Below are 18769 nucleotides of genomic sequence, written 5' to 3' on the forward strand. Positions count from 1 at the left end.
TGTGCTAAGGTGTTAGCAGTTTTATCCACCACTGCTTTTGCAGCATCACTGCAAATGTCAACATAGTGAAAAAATACAAAAGAATCGGTATTATGAAAATAGTTTTGACCTCCCAGACTACCCAGTCACAGGGACCCACAAAGGTCTACAGAACATACTTTGAAAACTGCTCCAAATTAGATTCCAAAGATAAGAAAATATTACAAGCAAAATTGTAACAAAACATGTTAAATTCCTAGAAAAAAATAACTTACCAAATATGATTCAAGAAGAAATAAAAATATGAATAGTATTATAATCTTAAAAAAAAAAATCAATCAGGAATCAAAAAATCCTCCTGTAAAGAAATTCTAGGCCTGGATGGCTTTAACAGATGAATTCTGTCAAATGTGCAAGAAAAATAATTTTCCATGATGTATTCCAAAGAACAGTTAAAGAAGATACCCTCTCTGACTCATCTTGAGACTAGTATAACCTTGACACTAAAATCCAAAAAAGAGCACAGCCTATAAAAAAAAAAAATTATAGGCTGATATCCGTCATGAATACTAGTGCAAAATTCTTAAAATATTAGCAAACTGAGTCCAGTAACATATAAGGTATCAAAGGTTGGTCTAATGTTAGGAAAAACAAAGTAATTCTCCATATTAATAAACAAAAGAAGAAAAAAAATCATATCGTTGTTAACAGATTCAGAGAAGAGGAATCTTTTCAGAGGTTTTTCTCAACAGAAAAGGAAAGCTATAAGGCTGTTTTGGGAGACTCAGCTCCGTGGATTCAAGGAAAAAGCAAGCTGCAATACTCAAGGAAAGCAGAAGCCTCTGTAAGACAAAGGTGTTACCAGTATCACCTTTCCCAAAAGAAAAAAATTAAGGTCAAGAATCCTAACCAAGTTTTTATGTTTCATATCAAACGCAGTCATGGTTGATGTGTCCTCACACAGCTGTTCTGACAGTCCACTAACAAACTTCTTGTAAAATCAATCTGTAAGACAAAGGTGGCCTATAATGTTGCTCTGCCCACCCCCCAACTCCCCCCATCCCCCTCCCCGCCACTTAATCATTTACATTAAAAAGGAGATGAATGGAAAAACTATTTTTTTATCATTATTCAGAATACCTGGGTATAATTACCATTTCCCCTACCTCACCGCTACCTGAGCAGGGCTCCCAACCTAAATGAAGCACAACTGTTTCCACTGGCACAGTTATTAAGCAAGTCTAGCAGAAACCATCTTACCTAAATCAAAACAGACCTGAGGTTAGCTGTACTTGGTTAAATCAGGAAATCAAATATACACATTATTTTATATTTTACATTATTATATAATATAAATATATTATATAATATGGTGAGGTGGATGGACCTAGAGTCTGTCATACAGAGTGAAGTAAGTCAGAAAGAGAAAAACAAATACCGTATGCTATCACATATATATGCAATCTAAAAAAAAAAAAAAAAAAAACCTAGAAGAACCTAGGGGCAGGACAGGAATAAAGATGCAGAAGTAAAGAATGGACTTGAGGACACGGGGAGGGGGAAGGGTAAACTGGGACGAAGTGAGAGAGTGGCAGCATGGACATATATACACTACCAAATGTAAAATAGATAGCTACTGGGAAGCAGCCGCATAGCACAGGGAGATCAGCTCAGTGCTTTGTGATCACCTAGAGGGGTGGGATAGGGAGGGTGGGAGGGAGATGCAAGAGGGAGGAGATATGGGGATATATGTATATGTATAGCTGATTCACTTTGTTATAAAGCACAAACTAACACACCATTGTAAAGCAATTATACTCCAATAAAGATGTTAAAAATAAATATGTTAAGTATCATATATATGACTATTACTTACACAGACACACACACACCCCTTAAACATTTTATTTTAGCTTGAGCAAGTAAAAGGGGATGAATTATCCAAACTTAGTGCCAAGGATTTTTTTTTAAATGGGGGCCTGATGATTGGAACTCTGTGCCATATTTCTTACATAAACCTTATCTAAAATGTGTATTTATTTCAAATGGATCAAGGATTTCCATTTCTGGCAACATGGTAGATTAGGTGCCCAGACTGTCTGAATCTAAAATGCTGTATAAATTTTTTTTTTAATATTTTTAAACTTCTTAATTTGGCACAAACATACAGACGCTATGGAAGGTGGCTCTTGACTTTACTATTACCTCACAGCAATGCTTTGAAAACTAGAGTGCTGGAGACAGGATACATATTCTGAGACTCCCAATATGGAGACGTAATCAAAGAACCTTGCATATAGCTGAAAATCTGAAAGGCATACAACTGAATGAGCAGTAAACCTATCTAGCAGAAGGTGACAGCAAGCAAACTTGCCTTCTTTAATCTTAGTGCTGGTAAAAGGAAGTAAAACAATCTCCTGTGAGAATTTATAACTACAAGCCAGTTCTTATATGAGCTTGTGGAGAAGGAAAAAGATGAAAAGGGGTGAGAAACATGGAAAACAGATTAAAGGTCTAATGTATGTCTAACTGGAATTAAAAACTCCTCATCTCCAATGACCAAGGAAAGAAGGAACAATGGTCATGCCAAAAAGGGCTGCTGCCCCTTGCAGCATATTCACTGTACTAAATGCACCAGATATGTACCCAAGGACAAGGCCATTAAGAAGCTGATCATTGGAAATATAGAAGAGGCATGAGAGGGGCTTCCCTGGTGGCACAGTGGTTAAGAATCACCTGCCAATGCAGGGGACACAGGTTCGAGCCCTCGCCCAGGAAGATCCCACATGCCGTGGAGCAACTAAGCTCGTGCGCCACAACTACTGAGCCTGCACTCTGGAGCCACAACTACTGAGCCCACGTGCCACAACTACTGAAGCCCGCACGCCTACAGCTCGTGCTCTGCAACGAGAGGCCAACCACAATAAGAAGCCCACGCACCACAACAAAGAATAGCTCCCGCTCGCCGTAACTAGAGAAAGTCCGCACACAGCAACAAAGACCCAATGCAGCCAAAAATATAAATAAATAAATAAATAAAAATTTTAAAACAAATAAAATGAAACACTAAAAAAAAAAAAAAAAAAAAGAGGCATGAGAGACATTTCCAAAGTGAGAGTCTTTAATACCTATGTGGTTTCCAAACTGTATGTGAAACTACACTGCTGTGTGAGTTGTATAACTGACAACAGGGAAGTCAAGAGTCATTCTCATGAAGCCCAGAAAAACCATACACCCCATCCTAATTTAGACTTACAGATGCTGCCTCATGACCTCTGCCAAAGCCCATGTAAGGAGCTGAATCCTTAAGGACTGAAGAAAACCTGTCCTTTGGGGGAAAAAAGGAGAAAATTATACCTTTTAAAACAGTTGTAGAAGGCAAAAATAAAGAAAATAATAGGCATTACTCAAAGAGATAAAGGTCAAGAATTTAACATAATTATTCGAAGACATCCTCAGATCCAGAAGCCCAAAGAATCCCATGTAGGATTATAAATAGTAAAATAAAATGATGAAGTAGAAGAAAAGAACACCTCAATACATTATATAAAACTGCAGAACACCAAAGGGGGGCAAAAAGGCTTGAAAACAGTCAAATAAAAGATATATACAAAGAAAGGGCAATTGTACTTCTCAACAGTAACACTGACAGTCAAAAGACATGAATAACGACCTCAATGTAATGAGAAAACTTAGAATTCTACACACAGAGAAATCAGAGAAATTATCTTTCAAGAATGGGGATATTTCAATATAAAGACATCTTCAGATAACAAACAAAAAAGTGTCTTTTTCACTAAAGGAAATTCTAAAGGAGGTACTTCAGGTAGAAAAAAATTACCTCATAGGGAAGGTCTCAAATACAAAAAGGGATAATGAACCAAGAAAAGAGTAAATAAATTTAAACAAAGACTGACTACCTAAAACAATAATTTGTCTATAAATGTGTAGGTATGCAGGAGAGAAATATTCCAAAACTATAACAATAGAGGATGGTGTTCCAGGTTGGGAGGAGGACAATCAGAGCATTTTAAAATTATGTTATTCAGGAACAGGTTAAAGATACTGATTTAGACTTTTCCTTACAAAAGAGGATACATGTTAAAATATACAGATAAAAACACTAAAAGAATAAAGAATATATTAACTTATAAATGAGCATGCATGTGTGCAAGATGTTGTGGGGTGGGATGGAATGAGAAGAAAGCATGCCTCAATGAAGGCATTACACACATAGCTCAACACAAAAAACCAGAAGAATGGGAGAAAGGGGGAGTAGGACAAACATAAAGACTACAGGCAAAGACAGAAATAAATCCAAATCTAACAGCAATCACAAAAGACTGAAATTCTCCAGTAAAAAAATAAAGATTGTCAATCAGAACAAAAACACAAGTCAACCATACCCTATTTACAAAATACAAACCAAAACACAGAACCAATGAAAAACTAAGGAATGGAAAATACTAATAATCAAAAGGAAGCTAGAATAGCTATATTAATCCAAGCAAACAGCCAACAACAATAATAAAGCCATAAGGCTAAAAATGTCTTTACACAGAAAGCCTTTTCATAATGATGAAAAGTTCAACAAAAAGAACAATTCTAAATCTGTAAGTACTTAATAACATAGCCTCAAAATAAATAAAATAAAAATTAACATATCTACAACAGAGAAACTGACAAACCTACTACTACGTGAGAGACATTAACATGTCTTTCTCAGTAGAGAAACTGATAGAAAAGTTCCAAAATAAAACCAAACCAAAATCCAAAACAAAACCTAGACAGACAAACATTAAAGATCTGAATTGAACAATTAATAAGCTCATGGACATATTATATAGCGCTGTAATAAACTGGAGAATTCACATTCTTTCCAAATGCACATGGAACATTTATGAAAACTAGCTATATACTCGGTCTTAAAATTAGTCTCTCAAATTTTATTACGGTTTCTGACCATAATGAAATCAACTTAGAACTGTTTAATAAAAATTTTCATTTTAAAAGTTATATATTTTGAAATTAAGTATACACTTCTAAATAATTCATGGAGCAAATAAGAATTTATTTTTTAAGTGAAAAAAACCAAGAATATTATATATCAAAACATGTGGGGAAGCAGGTAAGAAGGCACTTAAAGGCAAATTTACAGACTAAAAATCCAAATTTTAAAGTTTTTTTTAAAAGGTCAGCAAAAATGACCCCTAAACATTCTGAGAAAGTAGAAAGAAATAATAAACAGCAGGACTTAAAAGGTATGAAAACATTTACAAAAGAGATGATCAACAGAGTCAAAAGCTCATTCTTTAAAACAATGATTAATATGATAATCCTCTGAAAAAACTATTTGAGTAAAAGAAAAAACAAACTAAAAAAGTGAAAAGGGAACATCATTACAGATGCTATAGAGATTCAACTGATAAGAGGATATTATGGACAATTTTACAGCAATAAATTTGAATCAGGAATATTTTGAAAAAATATAGAAAATACAATGTTAAAAATGATTCAAAAAGAAATAAGACTCATACTTTCTGATTTCAAAACTTACTACTACAAAGCTACCATCATCAAACATCAAATCAGCAAGTGTGGTACTGACATATAGATCAAATGCAACAGAACTGAGACTCTAGAAATAAACCCATACATTTTTAGTCAACTGATTTTCAACAAGAATGCCTAGACAACTCAATGTGGAAAGAACAGTCTCTTCAACAACTGGTGCTGGGACAACTGGATTTCCAATTGTAAAATAATGAGGTGGGACCTCTACCTCACTATACACAAAAATTAACTCAAAATGGATCAAGGACCTATATTTAAGAGCTAAAAATCATAAAACTCTTAGCAGAGAACATAAATCTTCATGACTTTAAATTAGGCAAAAGTTTCTTTCACATGATACCAAAATCACAAGCAGGGCTTCCCCGGTGGCACAGTGGTTAAGAATCTGCCTGCCAATGCAGGGGACACAGGTTCGAGCCCTGGTCCGGGAAGATACCACATGCCGCAGAGCAACTAAGCCTGTGCACCACAACTGCTGAGCCTGTGCTCTGGAGCCCGCAAGCCACAACTACTGAACCTGCGTGCTGCAACTGTTGAAGCCTGTGCGCCTAGAGCCTGTGCTCCACAACAAGAGAAGCCACCGCAATGAGAAGCCCGCGCTCCGCAACGAAGAGTGGCCCCCGCTCGCCACAGCTAGAGAAAGCCCGCACGCAGCAGCAAGGACCCAACACAGCCAAAAAAATAAATAAATAAAATTAAATAAATAAAGAAATAGAAAAATAAATAAATAAAATAAAAGAGAGAACCTGAATAGATGAATAATCATTAAAAAAATTAAACAGCCATAGTTTAAAATCTTTCCACTAAAAAAGTATCAAGCCCAGATTTTCTTATGGGTAAGTCCTACCAAATAGTCAAGGAACAACAAATAATTACAACCTTAAACAAATTCTTCTAGAGAACAGTAAAAAAGGGAAACACTTTCTAAATCATATCAAAATCCAAACAGGACAAAGGGTGCCAAGACCATTCAATGGGAGAAGAAACAGTCTTTTCAACAAACGGTGCTGGGAAAACTGGATATCCACACACAAAAGAATAAACTTGGACCCTTACCTTACACCATATATAGAAATTAACTCAAAATGGATTAAAGACCTAAACATAAGACCTAAAACTATAAAATTTTTTGAAGAAAACAGAAAAAAAGCTTCATGACATTGCATTTGGCAAGGATTTCCTGGACATAACATCAAAGCCACAGACAATAAAAGTAAAAACAGATAAACTGGACTACATCAAAATTAAAAGCTTCTGTGCATCAAAGGAAACAACAGAATGAAAAGGTAGCCTATGTAATGGGAGAAGATCCTTGCAAATCGTATCTCTGATAAGGGGTTAATATCCAGACTACATACAGAACTCCTACAACTCAGCATAACAACAACAACAAAAACAAATAACCCAATTTAAAAATGGGCAAGGGACTTGATTAGACATTTCTCCAAAGAAAATGTATAAATGGCCAACAAGAACATGAAAAGATAATCGACATCACTAGTCCCTAGGGAAATGCAAATCACAACTACAATGAGCTATTACCTCTTACCCTTAGGATGGCTACTATCAAAAAAACAGGAAATTGGGGGGGAAAAAAAAAAAAGTGTTGGCAAGGATGTGGAGAAATGGGAACCCTTGTGCATTGCTGGTGTAAGGTAAATGGTAGAGCTGCTGTGAAAAACAGGAAGATGGTTCCTCAAAAAATTAAAAATAAAATTACCATTTGATCCAGCAATACTGCTTCTGGGTATATATCCCGAAGAACTGAAAGCAGAGTCTCAAAGAGATATTTGCACGTCCAAGTTCGTAGCAGCATTATTCAGAATAGTCAAAAGGTGAAAGCAACGTAACTTTCCATTGACAGAAGAATGGATAACAAAATGTTTTATACATACAGTGGTGTATTATTCAGCCTTAAAAAGGAAATTTTGACACATGCTACAACATGGATGAACTTGGATGAACTAAGTGAAATAAGCCAGGCACAAAAAGATAATAAAAATACTGTATGGTTTCACTTATAAGAGGTAACTAGAGCAGCCAGATGCATAAAAACAAAAAGTAGACTGGTGTTTGTCAGGGTACGTGGGGAGGGGGAAATGTGGAAGAGTTTTTTATTGGGCACAGAGTTTCAGTTTTGAAAAAAGTTCTGCAGACTGGTTGAACAACAATGTGAATATACTTAACACTAACTACTTTAAAATGATTAAGAATGTAAATTTTATGCTAGGTGTATTTTACTACAATTAAAAAAAATTATAATCATTAAAAAAGATTTTTAAAAAAATCCAACCAGGACAATATGAAAAAAGAAAATTACAGGCTAGACTCATGTACACTGATGTAAAAAACAATCCTACACAAAGCATGAGCAAATCAATCCAGCAATTTATAAAAAAGATAATCCAGCGTGACTAAATTGGGTTTATCCCAGGAATGCTTAGTTAGCCTAATTTGAAAATCAAGGTAACTGACCACATTAACAGGTTAAGGGGAAAAACATTTGATCATTTTGAGTTACAGAAAAGCCTATCAATATAGCTTAACATCTATTCATGATTTAAAACAATCAAAATACAACCCTTAACAAGGTAAGAATACAATGAAACCTCCTTAACTTGATAAAGGAGGGTTTTTTCTCTTAAAAAAAAAAAATCCTACAAGTGTAATTTTATTTTAATTTTATTGAAATATAGTCGACTTACAACGTTAATTTCTGCTATACAGCAAAGTGACTCAGTTATATTCTTTTTTATATTTTCTTCCATTACGGTTTATCCCAGGATATTGAATATAGTTCCCTGTGCGATATATACAGTAGGACCTTGCTGTTTATCCATCCTATATATAATAGTTTGCATCTGCTAATCCCAAACTCCCACTCCTTCCCTCTCCCACCCCCTCTCCCTGCTGGCAACCACAAGTCTGTCCTCTGTATCTGAGTCTGTTTCTGTTTCGTAGATGAGTTCATCTATGTAATATTTTAGATTCCACATATAAGTGATATCCTGTATTATTTGTCTTTCTTTTTTTGACTTACTCCACTTAGTATGATAATCATTAGGTCCATCCATGCTGCTGCAAATGGCATTATTTCATTCTTCTGTATGGCTGAGTAGTATTCCATTGTATATATATATATACCACTTCTTATCCATTCATCTGTTGATGGACATTTAGGTTGTTTCCATGTCTTGGCTACCGTAAACAGTGCTGCTATGAACATAGTGGTTCATGTATCTTTTCGAATTATAGCTTTGTCTGGGTATACGCCCAAGAGCGGGACTGCTGGATCATCTGGCAACTCTATTTTTCATTTTTTGAGGAACCTCCATACTGTTTTCTACAGTGGCTATACCAATTTACATTCCCACCAACAGTGTAAGAGGGTTCCCTTTTCTCCACACCCTCTCCAGCAATTACTATTTGTAGACGTTTTAATGGTGGCCATGCTGACTGGTGTGAGGTGGTGCCTCATTGTAGTTTTGATTTGCATTTTTCTAATAATTAGTGATGATGAACATCTTTTCATGTGCCTACTGGCCATGTGCATGTCTTCTTTGGAGAAATGTCTATTTAGGTCTTCTGCCCATTTTTCGATTGGGTTTTTTTTTTGTTATTTAATCTACAAGTGTAATTTTAAATGGTAACATTTGAAAGCATTTCCTTTGAGATCAGGAACAAGACAGGAAACAAAACCATGAGTATCTGAAGATATCTAAGAAAGTACAGTAATAATTCAGAGGTAGACAAACAGACCAAAGATATAGAAGAAAGAGTACAGAAAGGAAACCACCCATATATGAAAACTTGATTTATGAAATAGAGAATTTTGCATATCAGGAAGGAAATGAAGAACTATTTCAATAAACAGTGCTGGAATAACCAATTATCCATACAGAAAGAATCAATTCATAATCCATACGTCTCACAAAAATCAATTATTGAGATTAAAGAATTAAATGTAAAAAGTATAACCATAAAACTTTTAGTTGACAGAGAAGAATATCTTTATGACCTCTGAATAGGAAAAGATTAAGATAAACTATAAAGAAAAAAAACCCATATATTTAACTATATTAAAGTTAAGGACTATTATGAGGTATATATATAAACCAATTATATTCTATTGTGTTTGGGAGGAAAGCGTACAGCTTATAGAGAATGTGATCAAAAGTTATCAAGGTATACATGAAATATGTCAACTAACCAACTGAATTCAAAGATCAAATGTTTTAATCTTTTAATTTCCCTCCATATTTTATAAATAATTCAATTAAAGAGCAATCATGTCAAAGCCAGTAGACTATCTGAAAAAAATAACATAATGCTAATGTAACACAGAGGTGTCAATGTTCCAACTACTTCACATCTTAAATATATTGTATATTTATACTGTCACTTAAGATCAACACGTTATTGTAGGGACTTGGAAACAAGAATTTAAACAAAAACCACTCTCATGGTTCAGTAAGTGTCTGCTTCAACATTTGTGTCTGTATCTCATTGCAAATATTAGCAATGATGCCCATGGTAAAATCTAAATAGTGTTTCAGGTAAGTGGGATGTTACTTTGACCTTTCCCACTGCTCCTTGAATCATATTTTTTACCAAAATCCAGAACCTATCCTTGGATGCTTTAGGGAAGAAATACTTAATATATTAAGATAAGATTCTCCCTTGGAGAAATAGTAAGGACTTTTAAAAAAGAAGAAGAAATGGAGCAAATAGACAACATATTCTTAGGACTTCCAAATAATTCTGAAATTAAAAATGGAAAAGAAATAAACGCAGTTACAAGGAACACCTCATGCACTTGGGAAACTATTAACACTGTATATATGACTGAAAGGAATGAGTTGGAAAGAACATTTATCCCAAGAAAAATTTTTTTAACAATATGAAGGTATTTGTCCACCAAGGAAAATAAATCTATTCCCATTTCATCCACCATCAAAAACATCCTTCCCTTTACCCAAAACACACACATATATATACAAGATAAATGTTTTCAACCGAAACTGTAAGCCTCTGGCTCACATGGAAGCAAAACGATTTTAACCACACACAAGCTCCAGCACTCACACTTGTAGTTTCTACATGCTGCCCACACAGCACTTTGTGAGCATGTGATTAGGAGGAATGATGCACAATCACACCACATTCCTTCCCTCAGCTCACACATCAAGAACTTGCCCTCTCAGCTGCATTCTTCTCCAAACAGCCATGGTCACCTTAGCAACCCTATGCTCCTAATATGGACAGCTGCTCCATTTAAAGTCAGCCCTTCTTGGCAGGGAATATGCTTGTTCTTCAAATTGGGGGAGAGAGGAGAGGTTTTCCTTTCAATACACATTGCAGGGGTTGATTTAACTTGATCAGCACTTTTGTTCTGCGGCAGCAATTTGTGTCGAGTTTCAACCTATTTTGAGGGTTTCTTTCTTTTATTTATTTTTTTAATCTAAAAGCAAATGGCTAAAAAATAAAATCAAGGCAGCTCATATGGAATTCTAAGGAAGAATGGAACATGAAACAAAAATGTATCTGAAATAACTGTATTCTTTTATAAAATGATGAAGTTATCCACATTTTTGAAAGTTAAAATTTACTTAAATTGAACTGTAACATCTGAAGCCTTAATATACAATAAGAAATCAGTCAGAAGACCTGTCACAGCCTATTTTTGAACAACAAAAACATTGCTAAGCTTCGAAGTGCTATAACTCCGATCTATTTAATAGATTATAAGTTGATCTGTATCCCTTTATCCCACCATCTACATGTGAAATCTTTCCACAGGCTCAAAAGTAAACTACGTATTGAAACCAAATGATTAGTATATCTGAGGACCCTCCAGACCTAGAATGACCTAGGATAGCACTGGATTACTCAAAACCAATCTTGATCTGTGCTTGTACCACTAAAGCTGGGTCTGAACCCAACTAAGTCTCTCAGGATAAAAGATACAGGTTTATAATACTGTTTGCCTGCATACTGCAAACAAATTATTTGGGGGGAAGGGATTACCGTATTCTGAAATAATGTGAAATCAAACTGCTCATTCCATACCCACAAAAGAATTCTAATCCCCACTTGTTAAAATTAAACACCTAATTTTTAAGTATAGTTAACAGCATGTTCAAAACTAAAAAAATTTAAATTTATGGTATTTGTTCTAAGTTGGAAAGTTTATGAAATAATTTTCTATATAACTGATGGACAAAATCCATGTTAATTTATTAAGTGCTGTTTCAGTGAATGTTAAGGTTAAGTGAATACCATCTACATTACTTATTGGTTTTATTTTTGTTTGTATATGTGTGTTTTTTAAACTTCTCAGGCTATGAGGTTCTTTTTGGTTAGAAACATTTCTTCCATGTTAAAACTATCCTTGTAATTACATCTTCTATATAGAGCAAAATATCCATTGATAGGGTGGCAGTGTAGTTTAGTAAAAAGAATCTAAAGCTAATTCCGCTACTGGTTTCCTCATTTGTAAAATGATAATACTATCTGTCCTGCTTATGGCATGTGTTAACATAACAAAGTAAAAATCATGAAATTATTATGCCACAGGAAATACTCAAAAATTTAAGAAATCAGAGAAAGGGACTATGTTACCTGAATTGTTATTTTTAAAAAGAGTGGGGAGTATTCAACAATGCATGGGATACCAAATCAATATCAAGAGGGTCCAGTCTTCCTGCCAAAGATTTTACAAATACTTAAGTGTTGACATGTAAATAACTACTTCTTTCAAAAAGCCTCAACACTGGCTTTCAGCAAATGTGCGTTCCCTTACCCTTTCCATTCCACTACTACTGAATCAGTTCCACATTTCCGCCTGGCCTCCAGAACTAAGTGCCCCTAAGATCCTCCTTCCACAAAAAGAAACTGCTCCCAGAAGGTACCTTGTTAGCTTTTTCAACCTGATAGAAGCCCCTCCCTGATCTGATCAGTGCTGTCATTATCCTCCTTAATGTACTGTCAGGGCCCACTTTATCCTCTCCTAGGAGTTTTCCCCTCTCCCCTCTTCTCGACTACAAGGCATATCATCACCACAGACTTGGAGATTCTGAAGTTCCCACTTTCTGACAATTTCTAGTTAGGGGATCCAAGAGAAGTTACTTCTGCTGATACTGTGCTTACCATAGATGAAACTGTCTTTCTGCATCCCAAATTTTAGAATCTTGCATTTGTACTGTTCTTACTCTGTGTTAGATTCAGTGATGGAAATTCACAGAACATGATTCTGCTTCAGTGAAGTAATAGAAAGAAATAAGATGAACGTTCATATATAATTTAATGGAGAAATTAACAAGCAATAGATAATGGGGAGGTTCTATAACATTACTGGTATTATCTTTCAACCATAAGGTTTTTTACCAGCAAACACTGAGACCTAAGCATTTTAATATACTGTTTCTAGACAAAAAATATACGTTTTTGTTAGGCCCTACAGTTCTTTTCTTTGACTGTTCTAACAGACTCCTAGATAGACAGCCTTCTAAACAGATATTTATATTTCCTCCAATCTTCCACAGGATCTAATTCGCATTCTTCAACTTCAATTCTAATATAAAGAAATAAGCACGAATTGACCTTTTCTTAAATGCTCATTTTATATGCCTTACACATTTAAGAAATTTTACATTTAATAGTTTCATTTTAATAAACAACCTGGAATACAATGTACCAGTTGGACAAAACAAATTAGAAGAACACTCAGCAACATGGCCAGATCTCAGGAAAAAATAAGACAGAGGAGGGTGGAGGGGACTATAAGAATTAGATTAAAACCTAATGTATAATTAAAACACAGGCACATAAAATAATAAAACCTTTCATAAGATATAAACAAAATGATACACACCAAACACATTTAAAGGTCATTTGTATAGGGACTAGTTATACAAGAAAATGGAAGAACAGTCCTTTAACGAACCAGTGGTAAATGGGTATGACACAAACTGAGGAATATCATTAACTCAATACTTCTGTACTTGAGGTTAAAAACTGGTACTTCAATATTGGAGAAGATAATCATGTGACTGTTTAGATACCTGGCCTTTCTCCCCTCTATGGAATTCTTACTGCTTTACTTAAATCCATGGTTATCTGTGGGTCCTTATTATCACCCTGACACTTCAGGCCATGTTCCCATTTGATTACAATAGTATTTTGTAAGGATTACTTTTTCTTCAACTCTCAGCTTGATACTTTTCTTTTTAAATGGCACTCCAAAACAAGGTACAATAGCTAGTATAAAAAGATGCAAATTTTTGTGCATTTTAAACTCTGCATGCATCTAAATTACATTGTGTCCCATAAGCAGCAACATGTTTTGAGATACTATTTTGGACTAGTTAACATGAAATTCTCTGCATTTCTTTACTCCTTTGTCTTTGAACTGTCAGTAGTGGATACCAGAAGTTAAACCTGTATTACACAACTATGGTAGGGTTAAGGGGGAATTCCCCCGGCTTAGCAACAGTGGAGAGCTAGAGCTGTTACCACCCCTCAGTCCAAAGGGTAAAGGGAAGTGTGGCTACTAGGACCTAGGAGAGTAGTGGCAGGAGAGGGCCTCCTGACAGAGGCAAAAACAACAACAAACTGGTACTTCAGACAAAGCCATCCTCTTTCATAATAAACAAAGTGGCCCAAAATTTTAAACAGTAATTTTTTAAATTGTGATAAAATACACATAACATAAAATTTACCATTTCAACCATTTTTAAGTGTAGGGTTAACAATAATTTAAGTTGTCATTGTCCCTTTAATACCTTTAACTGTGTAGCAGGGTAATACTATATAAAGGTGAATAATCTTTTTTAGATTATTTTCTACTCTAAAAAAATTATGAAAGCACCTGGTATGTACAAAAATATATATTTATTGAACAGGTACAGGGGAACCCTAAGGGTACAGACAATATAATTGATCATCATTGTATCATACATTGTACTGATGTCCGAGATTTACACTTTATTTGCCAAAAGAACAGTGACAAAGATGTAACAGATCAAGTTCACTAAGATTAAATTTTTTGAAGTTTTTGTTTTTACTTTAAGCATTATGGTCCAGGAAAAGAAGGATCTGGATTTCTCCTGAAGTAATGCCTTTGAGTAGTGCCCTGGAAGATCAGATAATGCTATACACGGGTTCTAGGATCCCCTCCCTTAACCCCCTGTTAAGTAGAAGAAAAAAATAGGGCAAAAGAGTTTCACAAGAAACTTGTAAATGAAAACTTGGTAATTTGCTCTCCCTTCCTCCTTATCAGCTAGTGGGTCCCCTTTATTTTAACGCTTTATTTTCAGTTATCAGGATAAAAACTGACTTGATTAACTAAATCTGTGGCAGTTTCAAAAGCAGGTGGAAAAATTGTGTTTGAGGGTGAATGTTACCCTCAGGACACAGGATACTGAAAAAGGAGAAAAAATGAGAAAGCTATTGATCTGAATAATTCACTTTATAAGCATTTCCAGTTGACAGATTGAATTACTCTGCAAGGACCACTACTACCTATGCCAAAGGTTCCTGAGAAAACTTAACCAAAGTAAGTTCTTAATGCTGCCAAGCAACTGATTTTAAGTATCTGGCACAGGGTAGGCACACTGATAAGGAAATTTTACTATCTACTCACTTGAACATTTCATCCTTCAGAAGTCTAAAGAGAATAATAATGTACGTCAGTGATGATTTAAAATCCACTGTCAAGGTGATCATTCAGGATTTTTTTCTTTAATACTACCTGTTACTCAATCTTTTATTATCTAGCTGGTAGGAAGCATTCTACTTTTTAAACTAAATATAGGAGTTACACAATTTCCATAGGTGGAAGCATTGCTAAATAATCTCCTTTAACTTAAAGCCTCTAAGAGAGCTTCTATCAACCCATTACTCCCTAATGTCACTTAGATAGTACTATCCATTGAAGTAAAAGGTAAATGGGCCCCAATGAAAGAAAAGAACTTTTTTCTCAAAATGGACAAACCCACTCCTAAGGATGCTAGGAATAAGCAGTGACTATGAAAAGCAGTATTTGAGTTTCAAGGTGACTACTTTAATCACACCCTTTTAATCCTAACTTCAAATAAAATGACTTGTGTCTTGCTAGCAAATTCTGAGGTAGTAAAGGAATAGCTAACAAATTTGTGAGAACCTTGTAATAATCCAGAAAAGATATGAAATAAGTATGGGAAAAGGATAAAAAGAAAAAAAAAGCCAGAGCAATTAAGTCTATATTCAACCATATTTGTTTTATTACTATATTAACAATGTCTTACCTTGTGGAATTCTCTTCTGAGAAAAATAGATACAATTTTGTCCCTAAAAAAATTTCAGGTAGAAAAGTTGAAATGTTAGTTTCAAACAGAAAGTCTTTTGAAAATGAAAAGTTACAAAATGCTAGCATAGTACATTTAGATTATTATGACATTTGGTATTAACAAAGCTTAAGAAATATTAAGTCTCAAATAATAAAAGTATGTTATTATCTTCATTAAAATATTTATTATAAAATTTTTTATTTTATTATAAAAATACTCTACTATCAAATCATTTTTGCTAAGTACATAATAATGAGTGGCACATTTTCATATTCTAAGACATTAGTACTTAATTGGGTTTTACTCTTGCCAAGATTTGATATTCTGAAGGGTACCTTTTTTTTTTAGCTATTCTACATGTCATAAAAGTCATCCCTTTAACGTGTAAAATTCAGTTACACAACCATCACCACCACCTAATTCTAGAACATTTTCATCACTCCAATAAGAAACACTGTTCTGAAGGGTATTTTTATTCCCAGGAAGAGACATCTTAACAAATTTAATTTTAAAAGATATACAAGAAGCATACTCTTTACAACACTCTGATCATAATTTGTTTTTTTTTTTAAATGTGTAGAACAAAGACCAGAAGGGAAAACAAATATCCGAAAATTATAAGAGTGGCTGTATTTGGAGAGCGTTATTATAGTGACTCTTTTTCATATATTTCCTCAAAACTAAAATTTTATAATATTAACTTTACAGTTCTTAAAAAAGTAAAGCAAAGACATACATTTTCTAGAGATATATGCTAGAATTTGTTCCACAACTCAAAGGAAAAACAGAAATACAAGTTGACACTTTTTTAAAAGTCCACTATATTTTTTATTAAATGTTTTTCAAAGTAGATAAAGTAAGTATAAAGTTAAAAAAAAAATTTAGCCACACTTACTAATCTGGTTGAAAAGCCACAGCTGCATCTTACTTTATGACAAATTGACTGTTTCATTACTTTGGCATCTGGGCATCTACTTCTTAATGGTCATTTCTGAAATAAAGATGTAATTAAGAACATATTATAACAAAAATATAAAATCTTTAAGGACAATTATCTAAATATTAGTGACTAGAGGGAACTATCAAAACAGTTCTTAAGCAACCTTCTAATAAAAAACATTAACTGGGCTGAGAATGAGGTGGGAGGGACCAGAATTATACAGTTATGCTACACATACTCAGTATAAAAATCTACAACCGCTTCAGTCCTCAATCCCTTTCACCATCAGACTCCTGCAATTCCTAAGGATGCCACTTACAGACCGGAAAAAGAGGAAAGGAAGACGTAGAAAAGGAACCCTAAAATTGCACATTTGGCTTTTTGTTTTTGTTTTTTGTTTTTTTGGCTGCACCGTGCAGCTTTCGGGATCTTAGTCCCCCAACCAGGGATGGAATCCAGGCCCAGGCAGTGAAAGTGCCGAGTCCTAACCACTGGACTGACAGGGAATTCCCTAAAATTGCACATTTGAAAACAGTAAGTTAATTGCTTATTTATTATGCTTTTCTGTTTCTCCCTCACATCTATAGAAATCTAAGCTCCAAAGGAGATTTTTTTTCTGTCTTATTTGCTGGTATCTCTCGAGCACCTAAGACAACGACTGCCATGCCATAAGTGCTCAGTAAATATTCATCGAAAGAATGAATAACTTTATGAATGATTTAATGTTAACTGATGAAATATTTAACCTGACAGTATGTCAAAACAGCAGTCTCAAAATGCCATTTCTTCCACACATACACCATTAATGTTAATGCCAACTACATCATCAGTATTGTTTCTTTGAGCCAACAAACAAAGCCCATAATTAAAAGACAATCAAGACACGGTCCCCGAACTTCAAGGAACAGAATAAAGGCATCTATCACTTTGTAATTTTATTAGTGCAACCTCTGGGAAAGACTCCTAGAAGGGGAACTGCGGGACGTGTGATCTTCCTAAATATCACCAAATAGTGTGGGTGAGGGCCTTTTTCTTTTGCAAACATGTATGTTCTTTGAGGTGACAGCTAGGAATATAAGAAAAAATCTTTTATAAGGAGTGAAAAGTTGACTGATCTCAAGAATAACCCTCAAGGAACCCAGTAGTACCCCCTACTTCCCATCCTGTAACTGAATTAATATCCCACAAAATGCTGCTCTTTTAGTAAAAAAAAAATTGGGGGGAATACAAATATTATTACAGAACTGCTTTTCTTCAACAAGCGGTTGAAGAATAAGCCAAAATCATTTTTAAATGGTTGTCTACAGAGAAAAGAGAAAGCAAGTTGGAAAGGACAGGCATGGAAGTTAGACTCCTCAGAATATATCTTGTTTCATAGTTTGTACTTGAAGACATGTTTTAAAGTCAAATGAACATCAAACGATAATGACATTTTGAACATCAAAATGATAACGACTACCATTGACTGAAACATTAAACGTATTTTTTAAAAAATCCATCGTCTTTGGTAGTCACTAGAGTAAGAACTAATTATCCTGAAAATTGATAATGGAAAAGAATCAAGTATGTATCCTGCCTTTCTTATATGAAAGGCACCCCCAGAGTAACCAGGCAGTCAGTAAGTGAAAGCCCTCCTTTATAGGATTCCAAAAAATAAACGTAGAAGGAATGACAGAATTAGAGAATACCCATTTTGTAATAGTTAATGAAATAATAAATCTAAAAATTGATGAATGGTTGCTAAAACCATTAGATAAAAGGTTGATGGGAAACTTTATAATGGATAAATCAGGCTACAAAACCTGAACCCAGTAATTAACCTTAACATCATTAAAAAGGGATCAACCAGACTTTATGTGCAGAAGTATTCATCACTATTCATTAGGTATTTATCCTGGGAGCTCCAACTTCAAAAGATATCCATAATATGACCACTTTTACCACCTCC

General features: G+C 34.5%; 1 protein-coding gene across 6 annotated transcripts in view; it reads right to left on the reverse strand.

Moving 5' to 3' along the window:
* Window positions 1-18769, reverse strand: part of FRS2 (fibroblast growth factor receptor substrate 2) — a 125816-nt gene that overhangs the window by 61380 nt on the left and 45667 nt on the right. For 3 of the 6 annotated variants that reach the window (XM_057556592.1, XM_057556594.1, XM_057556593.1), the window contains 2 exons: window positions 16777-16872; window positions 15840-15882 (listed from right to left, as the gene is read on the reverse strand). The gene's annotated coding sequence lies outside the window, so the exon portion shown is untranslated. Of the gene's footprint in view, window positions 1-3235; window positions 3308-12702; window positions 12809-15839; window positions 15883-16776; window positions 16873-18769 lie in introns of all 6 variants that reach the window. The other 3 variants (XM_057556596.1, XM_057556595.1, XM_057556597.1) reach the window with 2 other exon arrangements.

Source organism: Balaenoptera acutorostrata, chromosome 11 (genome assembly GCF_949987535.1).
Source record: "Balaenoptera acutorostrata chromosome 11, mBalAcu1.1, whole genome shotgun sequence".
NCBI lineage: Eukaryota > Metazoa > Chordata > Mammalia > Artiodactyla > Balaenopteridae > Balaenoptera > Balaenoptera acutorostrata.